Source organism: Rhinolophus sinicus, chromosome 14, assembly GCF_057876585.1.
Source record: "Rhinolophus sinicus isolate RSI-liver-muscle chromosome 14, RSI-T2T, whole genome shotgun sequence".
Lineage (NCBI taxonomy): Eukaryota > Metazoa > Chordata > Mammalia > Chiroptera > Rhinolophidae > Rhinolophus > Rhinolophus sinicus.
In genome coordinates this window covers 37038370-37062630 of record NC_142514.1, presented here as the reverse complement: position 1 = coordinate 37062630, position 24261 = coordinate 37038370, and the positions used below count along the sequence as shown (strand labels likewise).

Sequence of the window (24261 nt, the reverse complement as noted above, 5' to 3'; positions counted from 1 at the left end):
AAGCCACCTTTGTTCCACACCTTGATACTGAAATGATCTTTTCAATGATCCTCTTCATTTCTACTTTGCCATCTCCTTCCCAACCCATTCTCCCCTAAGCAGTTACAGTAATCTTTAAAAAGAGCTAATCAAGTGATTATTCTACTTGAAACTCTTTGTTTTCTATTGCACTTAAAATATCAAAATACCTTCCTATTACTTTATAAGGTCCTGCATAATTTTTTCTTAAATTTTATTGGGGAATATCGGGGAACAGTGTGTTTCTCCAGGGCCCATCAGCTCTAGGTCATTGTCCTTCAATCTAGTTGTCGAGGGCACAGCTCACTAGCCCATGTGGGAATCGAACCAGCAACCCTGTTGTTCAGAGCTCCTGCTCTAACCAACTGAGCCATCCAGCCCCCCAGGTCCTGCAAAATTTAACCCCTGCCTAACTCTCCAATTTATTCTTTTGCTACTTTCCTTCCTGTTTATTTCTCTCCATCTACACTGAGATCTGCCTAGTCCTCACGAGTATCATGTTCCTTCCCACCTCTGGTCCTTTATTCATGACGCTCCCCCTCCTTGCTGTTTCCCACTCTTCTGACGCTCTCCTCCTGGCTAATACAAATTCATTCAAGCTTCAGCTCTCAGATTAAATCTCAGTTCCTCAAGGAAGCCCTCCTCTGACCCCTCGGGACTAGTTTTCCTGCATAGCCCTTATAACTCTCTGATTATTTTGGTAACTTGTAAAATATCAGCTGTATGAGTTAGGATCTATGACTATCTTGTTCACCGAAGTACTGACAGCACTAAGCACAGCACCTGGCAAGCATAAATAAATATGTGTTCTATGAATATATGCTGAGATTTTGTGAATTAACAAGTTAATAAATACAATCCTCCAAGACTTCATTGATGTTTATGACCTTTCAGCTTACCAACCTTCATAATTTGATCTTTACCTTCTTCATTTCTCTACCATTTCCATCAACACACCTTAAAAGAACCACAGTAAATTTTGCCCTTCGACAGGTAGTACACTCAAATTAAGGTGGCATAACACTTAAACTTATTGGCTGAGAGTTTCTGCAACATAGTATAAGATTCACTAGTAGTAGTGTATATAGCACAATCTGCCAAGTTGGAGTTCAAGGTCTGACAATCAAGTTCGCGAACTCATCCTAGAAAAAGTGCTACGAACCTCACTGCTGAATATCACTACCATCACCTCCGAAGTACTCCCCTTGGGAAAATATGCACTGATGCAAGCACCTAGTCCACCCTTCAAAGCAATTTGGGAACTCTTTTGCTGGAATGGCCATCAGAGTTGTCGTCGCATTACCCTTGATGTCCTGAATGTTATCAAAATGTCTTCCTTTCCACATTTCCTTTATCTTCAGGTAAAAAAAGAAGTCATTGGGGGGCAGATCAGGTGAGTAGGGAGGGTGTTCCAATACAGTTATTTGCTTACTAGCTAAAAACTCCCTCACAGACAGTGCCATGTGAGCTGGGGCATTATCGTAATGCAAGAGCCATAAACTGTTGGCGACAATACAAGGGGAGCATTTCGAAGGTGACTGTAGTGATATTCAGCAATGAGGTATGCAGCACTTCTTCTAGGATGAGTTCACGAACTTAATTGTCAGACCTCATCGATCAACAGGGTACCCTAACAGTTTTCTTTAATTGTAGTAGAGTTGATACACAATATTGTATCAGTTTCAGGTGTACAATATAATGATGTGACATGATCACCTCATTAAGAAGGTGACAGAAGTCTATAATCATCTACCATACAAAGTATAATGGATTTTTAAATATATGATTTTTAAATAAACCTACTTCACAGGATTGTTGTGCCTATCAAAGAAAAAGTGCTCCACGTTTTCTTATTATTACTTAAATTTGCTATTATCAATTTTTATGTTTGTCAGTAAGAGGTAAAAATATTTCATTACTGAATCATTTCTCTTATTACTGATAATATTGACATATATTTTTGCTTTTTGTGTTTCCTATTCAGTGATCTCTTCTTCAAATCCTTTGCCCATTTTTTTCTGTTGGAATGTTTGTATTTTTCTTAGTGATTTGTCGGCGTCTTTACGTATCCTGGACATTAATACTCTGACTGTTAAATACAATCCATATATTTTCTAGTATGACACCTAAGCTCTGACCAATAGGCTATCAGGTTGTATTTGAGACCAAGTCACATAAGAGAATTTCAGGTCCTGCTCTCTACTTTAAAAGGTTTCTAATTGCTTAGACTTTGGGGAAGGAGGTAAAGAAATACTCTCCAAGCAATGGAAAGTATAAGCTAAAGGCTGAGAGGCAGATTCTATGTTATCTACTCTTGTCTCCTAAACACCTGGTACAGGGTCTGACATATAATAGACTCTGGATGAACAAGTATTGTTTGAATGAATGCAAAATCTCCTTACTAGGTTACAGGCTCCTTGTGGGCAAGGATGGTGTCATACTTATGTTGGTATCACTCCCACAATGCCTAACAGAGCTTTTACACAGAGGAAGCACTCAAATGTTTTTACTGAATAGATCGCTATCTCTATAGCTCCATAAAAGTAGCTGAGGTAGTCAATGTAAAACAAGAAATCCCTTCCTCATATAAAGATTACACTCTGATTTGCAGCTGCAGATAGCTCTGTACAGAGCCTGGTGTTGTTTGGGTCTCTTTGTCTTAAATTCACTGTCTGTTTCAAGTCTTTGTTCTTGGGAGGGTGGGCGGGAGCCCTTGGTAGTTACTATACCCTGAGCCCATCTACCCTACTTCCCCAAAAATAAGACCTAGCCGGACAATCAGCTTTAATGTGTCTTTTGGAGCAAAAATTAATATAAGACCTGGTTTTATTTTACTATAAGAGCGGGTCTTATAATATAATACCCAGTCTTATATTAATTTTTGCTCCAAAAGACGTATTAGAGCTGATCGTCCGGCTAGGTCTTATTTTTGGGGAAACACGGTAGGTGCTGCTGAGTCCACGTCTGTGCAACATTTCTCATGCTGTAGTCCCTCTCCAAAGCATTTCTTCTCTCTGCATTATTTAAGAAAATGTCCATTTTAGCACACAACTGTTTGAGTCTCAATTTTTTTTCGCTTCCCACACGCCCTGCCTTGTAGAGAGCTCTGCTTTGCTAAGTGCTGCTAGACTGGTTACTTTCCACGGTATCATTCTTGGTGATCTAGGCTTATAGTTTCACGTGAAACAATAAGACAATGTAGAGTAATGAAAGAAGTACAGATTTTGGAGCCAGATGACCTGGGATTGAATGCTAGCTCAGCCATTTACTAACCATATGACCTTAATATCTAGTCTCAGTTTCCCTCAGTTTTCAAATGGGAATAATATCTAATTCATCTGGGTCACAAACTGCAACAAGAATTATAAAATTAGATTATGATGAAAAAATACCTTATATTCTACAAATATATGTTATTACTATATGAAATATGGCTCAAAACTCAGTAAAAGGACTCCATCAGACAATTCACTTCAAGAGGGCAAGGATCATGTCTGACAAGGTCATGGCTGCATCTCCAAAGCCTGGCATATTTGTTGAATGAAAGCCTGAAAGAATGACAGAAAATGAAAAGAACACTCACCAATGACCTTAGTCAAATCAGTAAATCTCTGAGTTTCAATTTGCTCATTTGCATAATGACAGCAACACCACCCACATCAAAAGATTGCTATGAAGATTAAAAAGAAATAATATCCATAGACTATAACATAATGGATACTTCTTTGCTTCTTCCTGCTAAGCTAGATATGGTTTAGGTCTTGGTTATATAAAAGGTAAATAGTGTTAATAGTTTAATAATAATGGGTACTAACTCAAATTCTTTCGGGAACAGTTAAGAAATACCGGGGATGCCAAAAAAATATATACACATGACTTGTATTCATCTTTGTTATCGGTATATATTGAGTATTACAATTTTAATACAGTTTTTTCCTTTCTTAAAATGTGTACATATATTTTTGACACCCTCTGAATTATCATCTGCCCTTTAATCTCAAAAAAAATTAACACATTGGCAACTTAATTATTTGAATACTTTATCTCAGCCATGGTTAACCTCTACAGTTCACTGTGACTCACATGCACATAAGCTTTTATAATAAACCACTGCCTCCATGATGTTAAGTCTTCTCAGAGACAAGTGCTTCTTGATGTGATCTATATACATAACAATTTACTACTAGTGAAAATCACTTAAGCATCAAAGCTATACCAAGACAAATTTCATTTATTGTTCACAGCATATATGATGGGATCAATGTTTTATTTATCTATCAACAGTATTAACATACACAGAATCTAATCCATATTACGCATCAGAATTAAAGCTAGAGTATCTAACAGAACCCAAAAATATATGAAACATAAACCAACAGAACTGAATTGACAAACAGACAATTCAATAGTAATAGTTCTAACCTTCAATACCCCACTTTCAATAATGGATAAAACAACTAGGGAGAAAATTAGGAAGGAAATAGAAAATGTGAACAACATTATAAGCCATCTAGATCTAACAGACATCTACAGAACACCCCACCCAACAACAGCAGAATATACATTCTTCTCAAGTGAACATGGGTCAAAACAGACCACAAATTAAGTCATAAAATAAGCCCTCAATAAATTTTAAAGACTTGAAATCATACAAAGTATTTTTTCTGACCACAATGAAATGAAATCAGAAATCAATTCATGTTAGGAAATTTGAGATATTTAAAAATCTGTGGAAATTAAACAATTCACTAAAATTAACCAACAGGTCAAATAATAAATCACAAAGAAAATTAGAAAATATTTTCAGATTAATTAGAATGCAAACACAACACACCAAAACTTATGGAATGCAGTGAAAGCAATGCTTAGAGGGAAATTTATAGCTATAAATACCTTTTTTTTTTTTAAAGTAAAATTTCAAATAATAACACCTAACTCTCCACCTTCTTAAGAAACTAGAAAAAGAGGAACAAACTAAAACCACAGGAAGCAGAAGCAAGAATATAATAAAGATTAGAGTGGAAATAAAATTTAAAAATAGAGAAAAGCAACAAAATCAAAAGTTGGTTCTTTGAAAATATCACCAAAATTGACAAATCACTAGCTAGACTGAAGAAAAAGAGAGAAGACTCGAATTACTAAAATCAAGAAGTGAAAGTGGCGCTATTACTATTGATCTTACAGAAATTATAAGATTTAATGTATGAGATTTTCAAAAAGATTATAAAACAATACTATGAACAATTGTATACGAACAAGTAAGACAACCCAGATGAAATAAATTCTTAGAAACAAACTACCAAAACTGACATAAAAAGAGACTCTGAACAGACCTGTAAACAAGTAAAGAAAATGAATAATTAATTGTAAAACTTCCCACAAATTATGTTTTAAAACTTCCATGCCAAGCCCAGGCAGGTGTGGTCAATGGTGACTTCTACCAAATATTTAAATAGCAAATTAATACAAATCTTTCACAAACTTAACCCAAAAAACTAAAATAGTAGCGAATACTTGCCAATTCCTTTTATGAGGCCATTATTACACTGATAGCAAATCAGACAAAGACATTCTAACAAAACTATAGATCAATATCCCTTAGAAATATAAAAGTAAAAATCCTCAACAAAACACTAGCAAACCAAATCCAATATATAAAAACACACAAACCCTTGGCCTTCATGGAGCTTACATTCTAATGGGTGGAAATGCATAATAAACAACATAAACACGTAAAATATATGGTACACTAGATGATACATGCTAAGGAGGAAAAGAAAAAGAAAGATTGGGAATTATAATTTCAGGTAGGGCAGCCAGAAAAGGTCTCAGTGAGAAGGTGACATTTATGTCAAAATCTGAATGTCAAGAAGCAACTCTAGGAATATCTAGGGGAAGAGACTTCCAAGCAGAGGGACTAAGAGCAAGTTAAATAAGGGGAAAGGTAGTAAATGAGCGTGTGGGGCTTATGGGGGGATCAGATAAAGGTTAGCAAACTGCCAATTATTTCCCACAAAAATCAATAAAACAATTTCAATACACTAAAAGAATCCTGATAATCCATCTATAATTTGCTATTAAGGAATCTAATCTGTAACAAAACTGTTTGTTTTCATTTTCAATTTTAACTTATGAGAGATTTTAATAATAGTTTCCTTAAACAAGAGCTGTATTAAATTAAAAGTCCCACCTCAATCCAAAGGCAGCCCCAAATTTCACACAGAAATCACTATATTAAGTATGATGACAAAATATATATAATACTACAAAGCGACAAACACTTTTAATTGCTTTCATTTCAAGAATCTGCTGAAAACATTCCACCGATCCTAAATTTATTCGCCTTTTCCCAAAGGAGCTAGAGAAACAAAGATTTTTTGCTCCAAGACTCTCACAGGATTTAAATGTCAAAAGATCAACTGCTATACTTTTTTAAGAGTTTTGTTCAGAATAAGAAAATGGAACACAAGCCTTAAAACTAGTTTTTGTTTTTTTTAAGTCATCAGGCTAGAGTTAATAGGTATGAGGCAAGCTGTAAAGTTAAGTATTCAGACTAAAAACAAGGAAGGATACAGATTAAGCATATTATTAAAACATTTTTAATGATTAAGTCAGTTAAATACTCAGTGGAGTTTACCTAACCAGGTTGTTGAATTTACGAAAGTTTAAAAATAAGCTAGATAATCTTGTAAGGTAAAGTTCAGGCTGCTTGAAAGTGTCCAAGCACAAACTTGGATGAATTTAGATCACTCCAAGTGGTTCTTAAAGTGTGGTCCACAGACTCCTGGAAATCCACAAGACTCTTTCAGGAAGTATATGAGGTCAAAACTATTTTCATACGTATACTGCATCATTTGTGTACACCTGAAATTAATACAATGCTATATGGCAACTATATCTCAATTTAAAAAAACAGTATTTTCATACCACTAAAACATAACATCTTAGTACGCCTGTTTCAATGTGTTGACATTCGTTTGCAAGGATAGACACATTTGCACACTGCAAAAGCAATGGTGGGAAGAATTGTTTGCACCTTAACATAAATCAAGGCAGCAACACCAAATTGTACCAGTCATATTCTTCACTGCCATGCGCTCTCAGTCTAAAAAAAGAATGCCAGTTTCACTTGACCGATGAAACAATAGAAATTATTATTTTTGTTAAATCTCAACTCTTGAGTAAATGTCTTTTTAATAGTCTGTGTGACAAAAAGAGAAGTACAAATAAGGTAGTTTTGCTGCATACCAAAGTGTGATGGTTGTCTCAAGAAAGCACTTGCACAATTGTTTGATATGTGAACTCCATTAGCCACTTTTTCCATGGAACATGATCTTCAAAGAAAAGAGGGAGCTCAAGAGAGAGCAGAAGTATCAGAAGAGGAATCAAAGAAGAGAAGATAGGTAAAATCTAAGATATGCTTCCAACCCTCCAATAATTGATGGCACAGCCTAGAAGACAACTAAGTTTAACATTATTTATTTATATTTCTGTCTCTTCAATAATTCTTATCTCAATCAGGCTACTATGTTCTAGGAACTATGCTGACTACTAACTATTGAACTGAACCTGAAATATTAAGCTTTTCTGTTGTAAGAATCCACAGGACTCTAGATCAAGGTGGTACTTACTATTAGCTGCAGAACCCTAATAACAGTACATAGGAAAGTGCTCTGATTGAAGTTAGTAGCCAGAAGATCACTGCAGATACACCTACCCTATGAACTTGCCTTGTGTCTCCCCTTTACTTATTCTCAATCATGATTCTGTAGACCCCTCTGATCTAATTCAACCATATTTTTTCCAGGTTTCAACTGATTTATTCTGTTTCCTTCCACACATGCACATGTATCTCTATACGCAGGCACACACACAATACCCTCCTGAGCCGATTGTTCCAGGATCCCATAATCCTCCCAGTGGGACTTTTATTTCTCTAATGCAGCATCAAAGGAAATCAATGGGGCCCCTCCATCAAGTTGCTTCTTATTTTTCCCCATTGATGTCTCTTATTTCTTTCCCTTGTCTAATTACATTGCTAGTTCCTCCAAAAGTGGTGACGATGGACATTTTATTTTATTTCTGACTTTAATGGGAATTCTTTTAGTGTTTCGCCATTAAGCTTGATGTGGGTTTTTTACTATATGCACATAATTAAAATCAAGAAGAGGCTAGTAGCTCCTTAATGTTGTTGTTATTGTTCAATAGTGGTCTATTCTTAATTTTCTTTTTTCTTTTTTACTGTGGTAAAATATACATATAACATAAAAATTTACCATTTTAAACACTTTTAAGTGTATAGTTTAGTGGCATTAAGTATATTCACATTGTGCATCATCATCTCCATCCATCTTCAGAACTTTTTCATCTTCTCAAACTGAGATTTATACTCATTAAACACTAACTCCCCATTTCCTCCCTCCCCAAACCCCCTGGTAACCATTGTTCTATGTTCTTTTTTTTTTTTAATTTTATTGGGGAATATTGGGGAACAGTGTGTTTTTCCAGGGCCCATCAGCTCCAACTCATCCTTCAATCTAGCTATGGAGGGTGCAACTCAGCTCCAAGTCCAGTTGCTGTTTTCAATCTTTAGTTGCAGGGGGTGCAGTCCACCATCCCATGTGGGAATTGAACTGGCAACCTTGTTTGTCGTTAAGAGCTCACACTCTAACCAACTGAGCCACGTGGCTGCCTCAGCGGCAGCTCAGCGGCAGCTCAGCGGCAGCTCAGCGGCAGCTCAGCGGCAGCTCAGCGGCAGCTCAGCGGCAGCTCAGCGGCAGCTCAGCGGCAGCTCAGCGGCAGCTCAGCGGCAGCTCAGCGGCAGCTCAGCGGCAGCGCCTTGTCTTCAATCTAGATGTGGAGGGCGCAGCTCACTGGCCCATGTGGGAATCAAATCGGCAAGCTTGTTGTTCAGAGCTCACGCTCTAAACAACTGAGCCATCCGGCCGCCCCCATTGTTGTACTTTCTGTCTCTATGAACTTGCTAATCATTATTTCAGGAATGGGAAATTCTGAAAGGCTGAGTGATTTTACCAAGGTGACCTAACTGATTTCTGTATAGGTAAAAGTCAAAAGCAAGCACTTGGAAAGAAAAGTGGTAACCATCTGTAGCCAAACAGATTCACTTCATTTCCTTTTTTGCCTCGGGCCTAGCCTTGGTCTGCTGAATTTCTGCATGGTATTTATTTGACAAAGTCTCTCACAATCTTTTAACGGACAAATGTAGAAATTTGGGTCATATATCAATATGGTTAATGAATTCTTAACAGGCTAAATAGTGTCAACCATTAATACTTATCAATCTGAATGGCATGTCCTATAATTTGATTCTTGATCCTATTCTGTTCAACGTTTTTATTAATAATTTGGACGTGGCCACTTGTAGCACAATGATGAAATCTGTAGTATGATATGAAAAAAAACATGACAGCTGAATCTGTTAGATCAAAGATCAGCATACAAAATATCTAATCAAATTAAAATGAACTAAATCTAACATGATGCTTTATAGAGACATATGGTTCTACATTTATGCTCAAAAAGACCCAAACTATTGAATGATCTATTATAGAAAAAAAGCCAGCAGGAAACAAGCTTGTATAATCTCAGGCTATGCTATTAGAAATGTACATATTGGGGTGGGGGGATTACACACTGCAGGCTGTATTGATCAACAGCATAGTTCATTTCAACGAACATTCACTGAGCACCTACTACTCTGTTTCCCTGAAAATAACATCTAGCTGGACCATCAGTTCTAATGCGTATAATTTTGGAGCAAAAATTAATATATATATATATATATAATTAATATATAATATAATATAATATTATATATTATATTATACCGGGTCTTATATTAATTTTTGCTCCAAAAGACACATTAGAGCGGATGGTCCAGCTAGGTCTTATTTTCAGGGAAACACGGTACTATGTGACAAACCACACTTGAAATACTGTTTTTAATTCCAGTCCCAAACACGAGATTCATGTCACATAATGACAAATATTTCCAAGAGAAAATAACCAAGAAAATAAGATGTCTGGAAGTTTTTACTTATAAAGGATAAAAGCAACTTAGGAAAATTTAATCAGAAGATAATTATAACAATAATACCTAACATTTACTTAGCACTTATATGTGGCAGTCATGGCAGTGTGTCCCTTGAATCTCCATTCAAGAATGAGATACAGCTTTTCAGCTGCTAGGCATTCAGTTAGCTGACAGCCTCCAGCTGCAGTCCCTTCAGGATCCCTAGCTACCAAGCTGAGACCACTCTCTTCCTGGGCAGCCCAGCCAATGACTGATCACAGCACCAGCACTAAGGCAAAGCCACTTCTGTCAAATGCAGGACTCCTCTAATGAAAAAGTTTTGCTCGGGAGTCTTCACTGGGTCTGAGACTCTCCCTGCCCATTGTTTCCTCCCCCCTTCCCTATCACAGGAGACCTCCCCATCCCCCACATACTTCTTGCGTTCCTAACTCTGTTTTGGCATCTGCTTCCAGAAGAACTCAAACTGGCACAGTTGGTACCAGAAATGGACTGAGAAAGCAAAAGGTAAGATGGGGTTTGAAAACGAGATCATTTACTGTCCCACTGGCAATGCGAATCTCATTCTGGGTGGTATATGAGGCATGGACAGTCCCTGGCACAAGCTGGTGGCCCAAATGCTGAAACTTTCTTGGGGGAATGTTCCCAGAGAGGAAAACTCTGAAAGATGTAAAGATTCCAGATATTTGAAAAGTGTGAAGAAAACAAAGCATATAAGAACAATGGAACTGGCTGGCTGATAGGTTGCAGGGACTCCCTAGAGGGGGCAGGTAACAAACAACTGGAATCTAAGTGTGAAGGCCAGAGGGCTCTCTAGTAACTCACAAAGACGTCTTTATCACTTACAGAGGGAGAGCAGGAAAAGATAAGACCAACCTCAGGATAAAGACTGCAATGCTTCAAAGGTGACTGAATGCTCAGCCAAGGCAGGTTTGTTATGCCAGAGTCAGGCCCTGGTTTGGAAAACATGGAAGCCTGTTAGATAGGGACATCTACCATGGTTGTCCCTGAAGATTTTTGATTCTCCAGACTCCTCTGACCTCCCTCCCCCCCCCCCAAGAGTCTGCAGAGATAACATTAACACTTCCAACTGTGCAGGAATACACTTAAGAAGCCTCTTGGCTGCGAGGCAAGATGGCTAAGTCCTCAAGATTAAGAACAGTGCAACACAATAGCCAAAAAAAAAATGTATATACACACACAGTCCCTATTTGTATATATACATATATACATAATTTATAAATTTATGTATATACAATATATATGATATATTTACATATTATTTATGTATATATTTTATTATATAAAATTTATGTAACACACAGGATTTCCCTAAGTCCTTCCCTAAAAGGACCTATGGCTATCTATTTAGGTGACCGCATAATGGAAAAGGAAAATACCCAGACACATAAAGAACTATTGGTCAGAGTCTGAAATGACACTAATATCTGGAGACCTAAAACATCCCTACGGCCCTATTACAAGGGAAATAATACAGGAACTAAGGGATAAATAGAGTCCTGGCCAAAGTCTAGCTTACAGTGGGTCCACTGGTCCACAGACCCACCCAACAGTCATTTCCCCAGTCCCTGATTATATAAATGGGATTGGCATACTTGGCAGTTGGGGTAACCCCCACCCTGGATCCTGGCCTGTGGAGTAAGAGCTACCATAGGGGAAAAGCCAAGTGACACCTGAAAATATCTCCCATCCCCTGGCCAAAATAGTAAATCCAAAACAGTACTGAGAAGTGAGTGAGTGAAGGTAAGAGGAATGGCAGAGACTAGCACCACCCTTAAGGATGTCAAAGACGCAGAGGCAGTGGTCACTTTCATGTTTGTTTAATTCACTAGTCTGGCCTCTGCAGAACCAGTTGGATCCTTAAGAATGATTACGACTACTGCAGGTTTAACCAAGTAGTAGCCAGGACCATAGCGGCCATGCCAGATGTAGTATGTTTGCCATAGCAGATAAACATGGTACATAGCATGCAGCCATTGATTTGGCAAACAAATTATTTCCTATCCCAACCAAAAACAGTTCACTTTCACATGGAATAAACAATAGTATACATTCACAATTTAGAGTTACATTAATTCTCCTAGTCTGTCATAATTAGTCTGAAGAGATCTGGACTCAGAACAGCATGTTGATCCATTAAATCAATGACATGTTGACCGTGCAAGATGAGCAAGAGAAGGCTAGCATATTAAAGGACATGGCAACATACATGTGCTCCAAAGGGTGGGAGAAAAACTCTACAAATATTCAAGGATCTGCCTTTTCAGTTGAAGTTTTAGGAATCCAGTGGTCAGGGTCATGCCAACACATCCTCTCCAGAGCAAAAGACAAACTGCTGCATCATGCATCCCCCACTACAAAAAGGAAACACAACACGTTCTATACACAGGAATATTGCTGTAGCCCATGTACTGGGTAACATGAAAGGGTGCTAGCTTTGAGTGGGGGAAACAACTCTGTAGCACGTCCAGATTGCAGTGCCAGCAGTACCTACACTATTGGAGGTATAAATGCTGAGAAAAGATGCAGTTAGAATTTATAGCAAGCCCCAGTGGGAGAATCACCAGTGCAGGCTCCTGAAGTTCTGCAGGAAAGTCATGCTATTAAAACAATTCCTGATGTAGTACTGGGCTCTGGTAAGAGATAGAACACTTGGCCACTAAGCACCATATGTCCACAACTGCCCATAATGAGTTAGGTTCAATAGGACTCTCCAAGTCATCAAGTCAAGTGAGCTCAGCAACAATCCATTATGAGATGGAAAAAGTACATCAAAAATCAAACCCAAGCAGGACCAAAGGCCACAAGAAAGCAACATAAGTAAACAGGCAAGACTTCCTGACACCTATCACAGTCCTATCAGCACCCTTTCCTCAGCTCACACCTATAGCTACTTGGGGGATCCTATATATATGCCCAACTTAAAGAGGAAAAAGATCCAAAGGTTGGCTTATAAGTAGGTCAGCTCAGGATGTGAATGCAAGCTAGGGGGGAAAAAGGAAAAAAACAAAAACAAAACAAGCTTCAAGGCATGACCTTGACAATGGGAAGGGAAAATCTTCCTAAGAATGGAACTTCAAGTTACGCACCTGGTCGTGAACTTTGTGTATAAAGAAAAGTGGCCTGAGGTAAGAATACATACAGACTCATGGGCAATAGCAAATGGACTGGCTAAGGTCAGGGGTCTTTAAGGAAAAAGACTGTACAAGCAGAGGCAAATGAATGAACATATGGGAATGGGCACAGAGCATGAAAATCTTTTTCACGCGTTAATGCCCACCAGAAAGCATCCAATGCAGAAGAGACACTGAACAACCAACTAGACAAAATGACACAATTAACTTAGTCACCCCAGAACTGGCATGATGAGGACATAAATGAAGACACTATATGGCATAAATGAAAATGGAAACAGGAAGGAGGCATGGACTCCCACTTATCAAGGCCCAATCAGCCTACTGCCACCTCTGAACACCCAACCAATGAGTAACAAAGACCAACACCGAGCCCCCAGTACAGCACTATGCCTCAAGCTGACCAACCATCCACTAGGTGGCAAGTTGACCACATTGTGTCCTTCAGAAAGGCCAGTGATTGACCCTCACAGGAATGGATACACATATTCCAGGTATGGGTTTGCCTTTCCTACCAACAGAGCCCCAGCCACACCACTAAAGAAGGGCTTACAGAGTTCCTGATTGACAGACATGGAATCCCACATAGCATCCAAACAAAGGAACCACCTCATAGTGAAGGAACTGTGGTGGTGGGCCCATAACCACAGGATCCAGTGGTCTTGTCACATAACAGCACCATACAAAAGTAGCCAGCCTTACAGAGTATTGGAATATCCTACTGAAGATACACTAGATGTTCCAGTTCAGAGACAACTGGATGTGGTATATGCACTGATTCAGAGCTATGTTCCCAATAGGAAGAACACATGAATCCAAGAACCAAGAGGTAGAAGCAGAAATTGCTCCCACTTACCATCATCCCAACAATGTACTAGAGAGCTTTGTGCTTCCCCTCCCCACAATGCTGGATGCTACAGAGTTAGAGGTCCTGGGCACACTTCTGCCACGATCAAGATCATACTGAACTGCGATTTATAGCTGCCGCATGGACATTTGGGACTCCTTGTGTCCCGGGACCAGGCAGCAAGAAGAGTAATCACTATCATGGTAGAGTTAATTAACCCTCATCCTCCAGAAGAAGTAGAGCTGCTGTTACACTGTTACTTAATGGGAGAAAGAAGGAATATGGGTAGAACCCAAATGATTCATTTGGGTACCACTTGATACTCCTTTGCCCAGTTGTGACTGGGAATGGACAAATCCAACCACTCCAGCCGAAGAGTATGGTTCTCAGACCCCTCACAAATGAGGGTTGGGTCACACCACTAGGTAAACCACTATGACCAGCAGAAATGATAGCTAATGACAAAGGAAATTTAGACTGGACAGTGGAGCACAAGAACCACTGTGGCACTGAGACCAGGTACAGAGACGAGGGCCAAAGTCTGTCTCACTAACCTACTTCTTCTAAGTTTCCCATTAGGAAGAGAAGTCCATGGAACATTGGAGAAGCTTTTCTCAGAAAAAGTTTGGAGACACAGATCCATGAAGTACAGGAAATGGTCTGTGGCAGTCATTTGGATCTCCCTTCAAAAAAGAACTTGCATTCGGGCGCAACAAGCACAGTTAGCTAACTTCCAGCTGTAGCATGTTCAGAATTCATCTCAGATTTCCAATCCAGGCCATACTCTTCTTGGGCAGCTCCTAGCAAGTAACTAGTCATGGTGGGTCCACTAGAACCTGGCCATTTCTTCCCGATGCATGACTCCTCTAACAGGCAATTTTTGCTCTGGAGCTCCCTGCTGGGTTGGCTGAGATTCCCCCCCCCCCCCCCCCACCTACATCACAGACTGAGGCTCTCTTTCATCAATTTGGCTTCTTTTTGTTTCCTTTCACAGGCATTTCATTCTATTCCCCATAAAATCTCTTGCGCTACTAATGTGTCTACTTCCCAGGGGACCTAAACCAACATACTATAATTAGCTCTTTATGATTCAGTTCATTTAACCCACTAAAGTAGTATTGTTAGTCTCATTTTACAGATGAGAAAAACTGAGGCACAGAAAAGTTAATTAACTTGTCCAAGATCACACAGTAAAAGCAGTGTGGAGCTAAAATTTGAGCCCAGGCAGTCTAACTCCAAAGCCTGAGCTTTTAATGACTATGCTCGGGAAGACAATACATTATCTTGTCATCTTTAGATATTAAGGTGAGAGTAATTACTCTGTATAATTTTAGAGAACAAAAGGATATGAGAGAAAAGCAGATTTTTGGCTAAATATAAAAGCAATTTTCTAGTAATTAGCAGTAACCGACAACAGAATAAGGTCCTTCATAAGTAAGCAGGGCCTACTGCCTGAGGGTTCAATGGATATTGTGAGCATAAGGCTTTATAAAACAGATAAAAGTTGACCTAGATTAGTATAAGGTGTACTGCTAAGTATTAAGTGGGAAAAAGGGGTCCAGGGCCACTAAGTTTGGGTAATATACTGTTGAACGAAGTTAAACAAGTTTCTTTACTTTTACTCCTCCATTTTAAAAATACAAATGTGTATTTGCAAATCTCTACCTGAGAGATATAGTAGTACGCTGAAAAACCCAAACTTATTTGATTAAAGAACATTTGCTTGCTCCTGGTGTAGGATGATTTCTTCCCAAAGTCAAGATTCCAAGGACTCCAGAAGAAAAGGAAACAAGGAAAAGGATAACAATTTTTTAGCTGTTTAACAATTTTCCAGCTAGTAATGACATCATCTGTCTATCTAGTATATGTCAATATCAGCATCTCCAATACCTCCAGGGGGGGAAGACTATATAAAAATGTTCTCACTAAATTGCATTTCATTCTTCTGAATACAAAACATGCCCTCCTTTGCTTTATCAACAAAGTCTGTGAAGATTTACAATAATCAGTCCACATTTTAATTACTGAATTCTCACTTTATGAGCAATATAAAAGCTCTAATTATTTCACGTGTGCTACTGGTGATGTGGTTATTTTCATATAACATAGCTCTAGATGCATTTTTCTCAAACACATACACACTATCACAAGAAAGGGCAGAAGAAAAAAGGTAACAGGTAGAGAAAGAGGCCTCAGGCACAAACTACTCATCCAGCTAATTTTCAGAGTTTCTATGTTTGTATTCAGTAATACATTCTCTTTATTACAGGGAAAACTTTTACCTAAATTACAATCCCTTGGTCTTGGTTCTCCTATCTTTCTCAGCCCACTGCCCCCACTCCCGTGTTCTGTTACGTCATTACTGCCTGGAGTTGTCTACATGCCGTTTATCTTTTCAAAATTCAGTTCTTTAGAAACACTGAATAGAATATCAGATGTGAAAGGGAACTTAACATCTAGTCCATCACTCATTTTCAGATCAGAGAAATGAAGTCCAGGGATCAGTTATTAGGTTGGTGCAATAGTAACTGCGGTTTTTGCAATTATTTTTAACCCTTTAAACCGCAGTTACTTTTGCATCAACCTAATATATTTTTCTAATAATAGCAAAGCAGGCATTTATCTGCTTCAAAAATACCAGTATGTGCAATGTTTTACCACAATAAAATATTTTTTTAAAAAGAAAAAAAAGTACATGAAAGCTAAAGTTCCCAAAACACACACACACATACACACCTCTTTCTTATACAAAATACTACATGCTAGTAGTATACTTCAAAGGCAAATATCCACCAAAGTCAATCGACTAATTTTGTGCTTTCCTAATATGAATACTTCCTAAAGCACTACAAAAATTCTAACATAAACAGAACAGGGGGAGGTTCATATGATGAAAAAAAGTGTGTTTATAATCAGAGATACATGGATTGAATCAATCACCATTGTGGGCTTAGGAAAGTAAAACTGTCCAAGCCTCTCAGTTTGCTCAGTTGTAAAACAGGCATAAATACTATGATATTATAGAGTCATTTTAAGAATCAGAAATAACATACATAACACACCTAGCAGAAGGTGGCACACTGCTGACAAAGCTTTTGTATTACATAAGTAATACAAGGTAAAAGAAATCAAGGAAAACTTCATAAACCTGGAATCTTGGAAGGATGAGATAGTGGAGCATGCAGGAACAGGAGTGAGGAATGATTAGGTTGGAACCAAGACTTGAAGGGCTGTGCCACATTAAAGAATCTCAACCTTGTTTTTTAGACATAGAGCAGAAATTTCCAAGGGTGACCTCATAATAACCTCAAAAACAATTTACCTCAGCTATTAATTAACAAAACAAAACAAAACCTATGGGCAGTTACTATATCACCAGAATCACAAAAAGCTCAAATGATGTATTTTGAAGTTTTAAGGTTTTTCTCAAACTGGCAGTGTTTTACTTCAATTATTTTTTAGGGGCTGTTTCTCTTGTTGAATTGAAAATGAAAAATGAAGATTAAAGTTTACATAAACCCTAACAGAATGTTTTCAAAAAACTGTGATACTGCTTGCTCTTTATTTCAATAAAAAAAATTTCTGAGATAGGCTCAGCTGTACTTTGAAATAATAAAAAATATATACCATTTACTCTTTATTCATTTTAATAAAAGGAATTCTGGCAGATAAACTACCAAACCTTAATCATGAGCGGTTAGAAAAGAACCATATTACAAATAGAAAAGCATACCTTTTCATTAATCCCAACAAAAAAAAACACTCCAGGACTGCTGTTTTTTGTAACTTTATATAGAAATTATTGCATCCAAAGCAACCAAAAGATTGTATAACAAACCAGTGCAAGCCTTTCAGCTCACTCAGTTCAAAGTCAGCACTAAGAGATCTGAAAGTGATCATAATCAAGTGGCAAAATACTGTGGATGATCCACTGTGTATAGAACGAAGGCCCAAAACTTGCACTGTTTACTCAAACAATGTATCCCTACAGTATTTCCTATTTTGAAGTAACTCTAGAAACATGAGCAAGTCATTACTACTGTCTTTAAACTGCATCCTACAAAACCCTCATAGAAAAGCTTTAATACCTCAAATGGGAACAAATAGAGGACTATGCTACATAGAAAAATAAAGATCAATGACTAATCTGTATGTATATAAATTATATATCATGGAGAGGTAATCTGTCAGTGCTGAATGCTTAGAAATATTAATCGCTAAATATGCAACTGGACTCTAACTTTTTAGAAATATTTTAGCATTAAAGGAAAACTAAACTAAGGCAAACAATTTTTTGTTAAGTGATAATTCTTAGAATATAAAATATAGCTGAAGTCCGCCCACCACTATCCCCATCACCACGCAATATGGTTAACCAGTTCCATTGAGTTCTGCTTATGAATGATGGTTATGGTGATGAATGGATAAATAAAATGTACTACATTCATACAATGGATTATTTGGGAATAAAGAGAAATGAAGTACTGATAAAAGCTGCAACGTGGACAAACCCTGCACATACTATGCTAAGTAAAAGAAGCCAGTCACATATTGTATGATTCCATTCAAATGAAATGTCTAGAATTGATAGGCAAATCCAGATGCAGGAAGCACATTAGTGGTTGCTTAGGACTGGGAAGCCTGGGGGGGAATGGGAGTGACTGCTAACGGGTATAAGTTTCTTTTTAGAGTGATGAAAATGTCTAAAATTAGATAGTGGTGATTTGCACAATTCTGTGAATACACTGACAGCCAAAAAATTATATACTTTAAATGGGTCAATTTTATGGTATGTGAATTATATTTCAATAAAGCTGTTACAAAAAAAAAAAAAGAGCCTTATCTAATAGTTTAAATTTAATTGAAATATATGTGTTCTTTACTTCACATTTCATAGCCTCTCTATAATTGTTATTATTTCAAACTGCCAGAAGAACCCACAGCTGAATATATGCAAACTTTCCCCAATTTATTAAAAATTCTAAACTCATTTCACCATTTTCTTAGGTCTTACTTCCTAAGACTCCTTCCCTCAAAAGGTAATACATTTCCATTTAAATTTAATTTTTTAAAATCTAATGCATGGATTTACTAGTTCTGTATTTTAAAAAATGTAACATAACTACCACCACAGGGGCAGCCGGATGGCTCAGGCTCAGTTGGTTAGAGCACGAGCTCTTAACAACAAGGTTGGCTGGTTCAATTCCCGCATGGGATGGTGGGCTGTGCCCCCTGCAACTAAAGATTGAAAACAGCAACTGGACTTGGAGCTGAGCCGCGCCCTCCACAACTAGACTGAAGGACAACTTGACTTGGAGCTGATGGGCCCTGGAAAAACACACCATTCCCCAATAAAAAAAAATAAAAACATTAATAAATAAGAAAAATCTACCATCACAGATATTAAGTTAAGGATATACCATCATAAATAATAGGAGAGAAGAAAATATGACAAATCACTATAGAATTACTAACTAAAGAAACTACTATAGTCCAAAGCGTAGGTCCACAAAAGCATGTTTCAAGCTTAAATAAACAAGTAAGGATTTTAAACTAAAAGGCAATTTACGGAAAAAATTTTTAAGATTTTAAAACTAGTTCTGTAATATAAAATCCTAAATGTCTCAAAATCCCCATCAACATTCATTAAGTTCTCCTTTTCCCTTGCCCAATATGAACTGTCTCATTGATTATTACATACTAAGAATGTAGCTCTATACCGGGGGTACCAAAAAAATGTATACACGTGACTTGTATTCATCTTTTGTTATCAATATATATTGAGTATTACAATTTTAATACAGTTTTTTCCTTTCTTAAAATGTGTGTAAATTTTTTTGGCACCCTCTGTATTAACGCAAGTCAGATACACACAAAAAAAAATCAAAGATCATGTAAAACTCAGAAAATAATTTATATTAAGTGCACCCTATACAGTAGCTAATTTTTAGCTAAAAGTCAAATGGGAAATGTATGTAATAAGATCAAAATAGTTTTCTATCAAAAATTTCAAAGAATTTCAAAAGTAGACTCATTCTTTAAATAAATTAAGGCTACCAAGTTTTAAGTCACACAGAAATTTCAATGCCTGGTTTTTGTTTTCTCCAAAAGGAGGAATGCAAATGAACATTTATTGAGCACCTTCTATGTGACAAACAATGAGCTAATTGCTTTTGATTACTTTCATCTCATAGAACCTGTTCCACTTCTCAATGAGAGGTGCTATTACTCCAGTAGTACATAAGAAGAAACTCAGGATCTAAATGTCATATTGCTCTAAGAGTTGTAGTAAGGATTCCTGCCCACATCAACTCTACACTCTGCACCACATAATGCAACTAACAACCATAAAACACACACACACACACACACACACACACACACACACAAACTCATCATCATCCCTTTATGAACGTAAGAATTTAAAATCCAGGAAATGTTAAATGTTAAAACCCAGGAAATTATCTTTTTAAAACGCTTTGTGCCTTGCAACTAGTCTGTATCGAGCACCTTACAGGTACCAAATAAAAGTTTACTAAATGGAATGAACAGTGGTAGCTTAGCAACACAGGAAGAAATGGGATCATCTCCACTCATTCTGTCTTTTTAAAGGAATTAATATAAAACTATCACTACCAGGCAACATATACAATTACTTTCTTAAATAATAAAACTCTGAATCAGAAATTGGAAAAGGAAAGACCGTATATAAAAATTATTAATATTCTTAAAGAAAAGCTACTGAATTAAACATAGAATCCTTAAAGAGAGATCTAGCATGTTCTACACCATTACAACACTTGCCTGACCCTGCCCTGTAACGATTAATTAAATATGTCCTACTTCCACAATTAGCTACTTGCTAACAGAGACCTTGGTCATTTTTGTGTTTCTCAGAACACCAAAGAAAAGACCTCACACTTAAAATTAACAGCTAAAATTTTATAATGATCTTTTACAGATTAAAAAAATTTTTCAGATGTACTTACCCTAAAAGTCTTGCAATATAACTGTCTGCATTTTACAATGACACTGAGATCCAAGGAGATTAAGTACCAAGGTAAGTGACCAGGTATCCTTTTATAACAACACTGCTACCACAATGGGCTCTCAATGTTTGTCGACTGAATCAGCTGTCCCTCGAAAATCATCCTTTTTCTTTCTAAGATTAAAACACCATTATCTGTTGCTATGAGAAATGATTGTATTGGCTGCTTAAGATTGACTAATAGCTTTGCTAGGAAACAAAAATGTACTTTCATTCAGCTTGCCAAAGTTAGTCAACTTTAAACTTATATCAGTGATTCTCAAACTTTACTCGGACTAAGAATAAGGGTGCTTGATAAAAATAAAGATCCTTAGTCCACTATCATACCTAGAAATTCTGATTCAAGGGGCCAGGATCTGTATATTTTAATAAGCACCCTCAGCTGATTCTAATGTTGGTAGTCTTTGGGGACACACTGAGAAAAACGGAATTAGACTATTAAAAACCTAAATTAATCTACCAAAATATCTAATCAAGCCAATTTTTTACAATTATAAATAGTTAAGCAAAATCTTACAAAAACAATACAGGCTACCACATGTAACAGAATAGGTCCTTAAAAACATTTACTACACCAAACCTCCCTAGACCTCAGGAGCTTCCCATGATGCACTGGGGTTCGTAGGTCCTCCCCATGTTATTCTGTTTTAACTGATGAATTTTTATAGATCTAAAACATTTTTATAGATCTAATACAAACACCTGGATGTTAAACAGTAAAATGGACAGGCTGTTAACTTTGAACCTCATATGCAGAAATAATAATTTAAAAATCACCAACAGTACAAACCCATTTTAAACCTTAAAAGACCATCAAAATGTACTATGAGATTATGGGTGACCTTTCCCCCATTAAATATTTATGGAGAGTCTACATGGGTACTTTTCTGTACTTTCCAAGTTTTCTACTAGCATACTTATTGTTTTCATGTTTATAGACGTTTTAGAAGTACTTATCATCAATCCTACAACCTTCACATACCTAACAGGAAAACAAGAATAACCACATTTATCATAAACCACAAACACCCATATATCTGACTTGGAGTATCAAAGTGTAAACGCTAACTTTTTTTTACATTAATACCAGGACAAATTATTTAAGTTCTAAAATTCAGAATAAACCCATTTCTATCAGGTATCTGTTATTAGTATAGTAAGCACGACTTTTTAAAATCATCTCGCTATCTATTTAGGTAGAACATTTTTGAACCGAGGACTGAGGCATTAAAATATTTACACTTATTGGAGGAGAAGGGGCGGGGGGGGGGGGAATAGACCTTTGTGGTATATACAGATGCATATAACAGATGCATATATCTCTATATGTCGGTATATATCGACATATAGAGATATATGCATCTTTATATATCTATATACAGATATATGTGTATATAATTGTGAGAGCATTTATCTAGGAAACTTAACATCGTAAAGCTGGGATGCAGCTTTCTCCAAGGCAGACCACGCTTCGAGGCTAAATGTAATAGAAGAAGGCAGGGATGAGCTACCGGCAGGTGATGAAATTTCACCTCAAATAAGACGCAAAAGGCTGTTTTCAACCCAGTCAGATCCTGAACGGCACTCCAGGGGTACCAGGCGCTTTCAGGGTCACTCACTTTCTGCACTCCAATTCCCACCCTGCCCTCCTGCCCCTCCCCCCGGGACTCTGCGGGACTCAGTATGCGGCGCGGAAAAGCCAAGGCTGTTTGCAAACAGGCGTCCTCTGCCTCCCTCCGGGAGGTACGTGCAGGGCCCGGGATAAGAGGCTGCGCTCTGCCCGGGCCCAACCCGAAGGATGGCAATGCCCCTCCAGCCCACTGCTCCACACATCGGGCCGCGCCGGAACCGAGGCCGGGGCGAGGGCTTCTCGGCGGCGCGGGGCCTAGTCGCCCCCCACGCGCCTCCAGCCTCCCAGGGGTCACGGGGAGAAGGGGCTGAGGCCGAGAGCCGCGGGGTGGGGGAGGCTGCCGCAGCGGCTGGACGCCCCGTCCGCCCGGCTAGAGGGCTGCCGCCCGGGCCCTCCCTCCCCAGAGGCCGAAGGCCAGCGAGCCCAGGATCGCGCCGCGCCACACTCACCTCGAACAGCGGCCGCCGCCGCCTCAGCATGGCCCGGGGGGTCGTCCCTGAGCCGATAGCGTCCTCCGGAGGGCACCGGCGCGGCCCCAGGCGTCGCCGCGAAGCCTCCCACTCCAGAAGGGGCTGTGATCGCCGCTGCTGCTGAGGCCCAGCGCCTGCCGAGCCGCATCGAGCTCCCGGACCGCCGCAGCCACGCGGATCCCGGAGGAGCTCCACTGAGCAGGGCCGTGGGCTCAATGCTGCGGCGGGACTACAGAGGTGCTGCAGGCGGGGATCCTCCGCGAAGCCTCCAGCGTCGCCTTGGCCGCTCCTGCCGCCGGCGCTCCTGGGCCACAGCGCCCCCTGGACCCCAAGCCCCGCTACGGCAGCGGGACTGCGGCGGCCGCCGGGGCACGACCGTCAGAAAACGCCAGGGAGCGCAGTCTGGAAAAGGCCCGGGCGGCGCGCTCCAAGCACCGCCCACGGCCTCCCGCCGGACCCCAACGACGACCCCCCGGAGGCGGAAGTCCCTAAGTCCCTACCCACCCTGGCGACCCCGGGTCCTCAGACTCCGAGCACCTTTGTACATTTTCTTCACTCCAGGACGTTTGAGAACATTCCTGTCACTCCGACCCGTACCTGAGAGTAGGAGTGTGAGGGAATCTCCTCGTTTTCATCTCTCGTGATTCCAGGGGTATCCCTTCTAATCCCTTCAGTGTGTCTGGGTGTAAGAGTGACCCAGCACCAACCCTTTTACACACACACACACACACACACACACACACACACACACGTATCCTCTACCAAAAACAGATGAAGGAATTGAATTGTCTTTGACCTTAACTTTTTTGGGCTCTACTCTGCAGATCATTACAGAAATTTCCTGCAGATACCAAACCTTTAGGCCCTAATACTTTCCCCCCCAAATAGCAAAAAGATAATATTCCAAGCAAGAGAAGAGAATAGCCAATGGGTTGTCCTGAAATTCATAAACAACTTAAAGGTAAGAAAAGACTCAGCCATCTTTTCTAACTAACCCCCTCCCTCATTCCCACCTTTACTCTTCCATCTCACAGCCTGAGGA

The 24261-nt window shown here is 38.9% G+C and overlaps 1 protein-coding gene across 2 annotated transcripts in view; it reads right to left on the bottom strand.

The window, feature by feature from the left end:
* Window positions 1–23605, bottom strand: part of ZFYVE9 (zinc finger FYVE-type containing 9) — a 130120-nt gene extending 106515 nt beyond the window's left edge. For both annotated transcript variants that reach the window (XM_074334715.2, XM_074334716.2), the window contains exon 1: window positions 23199–23605. The gene's annotated coding sequence lies outside the window, so the exon portion shown is untranslated. The remainder of the gene's footprint in view (window positions 1–23198) is intronic.
* Window positions 23606–24261: the final 656 nt, after the last annotated feature.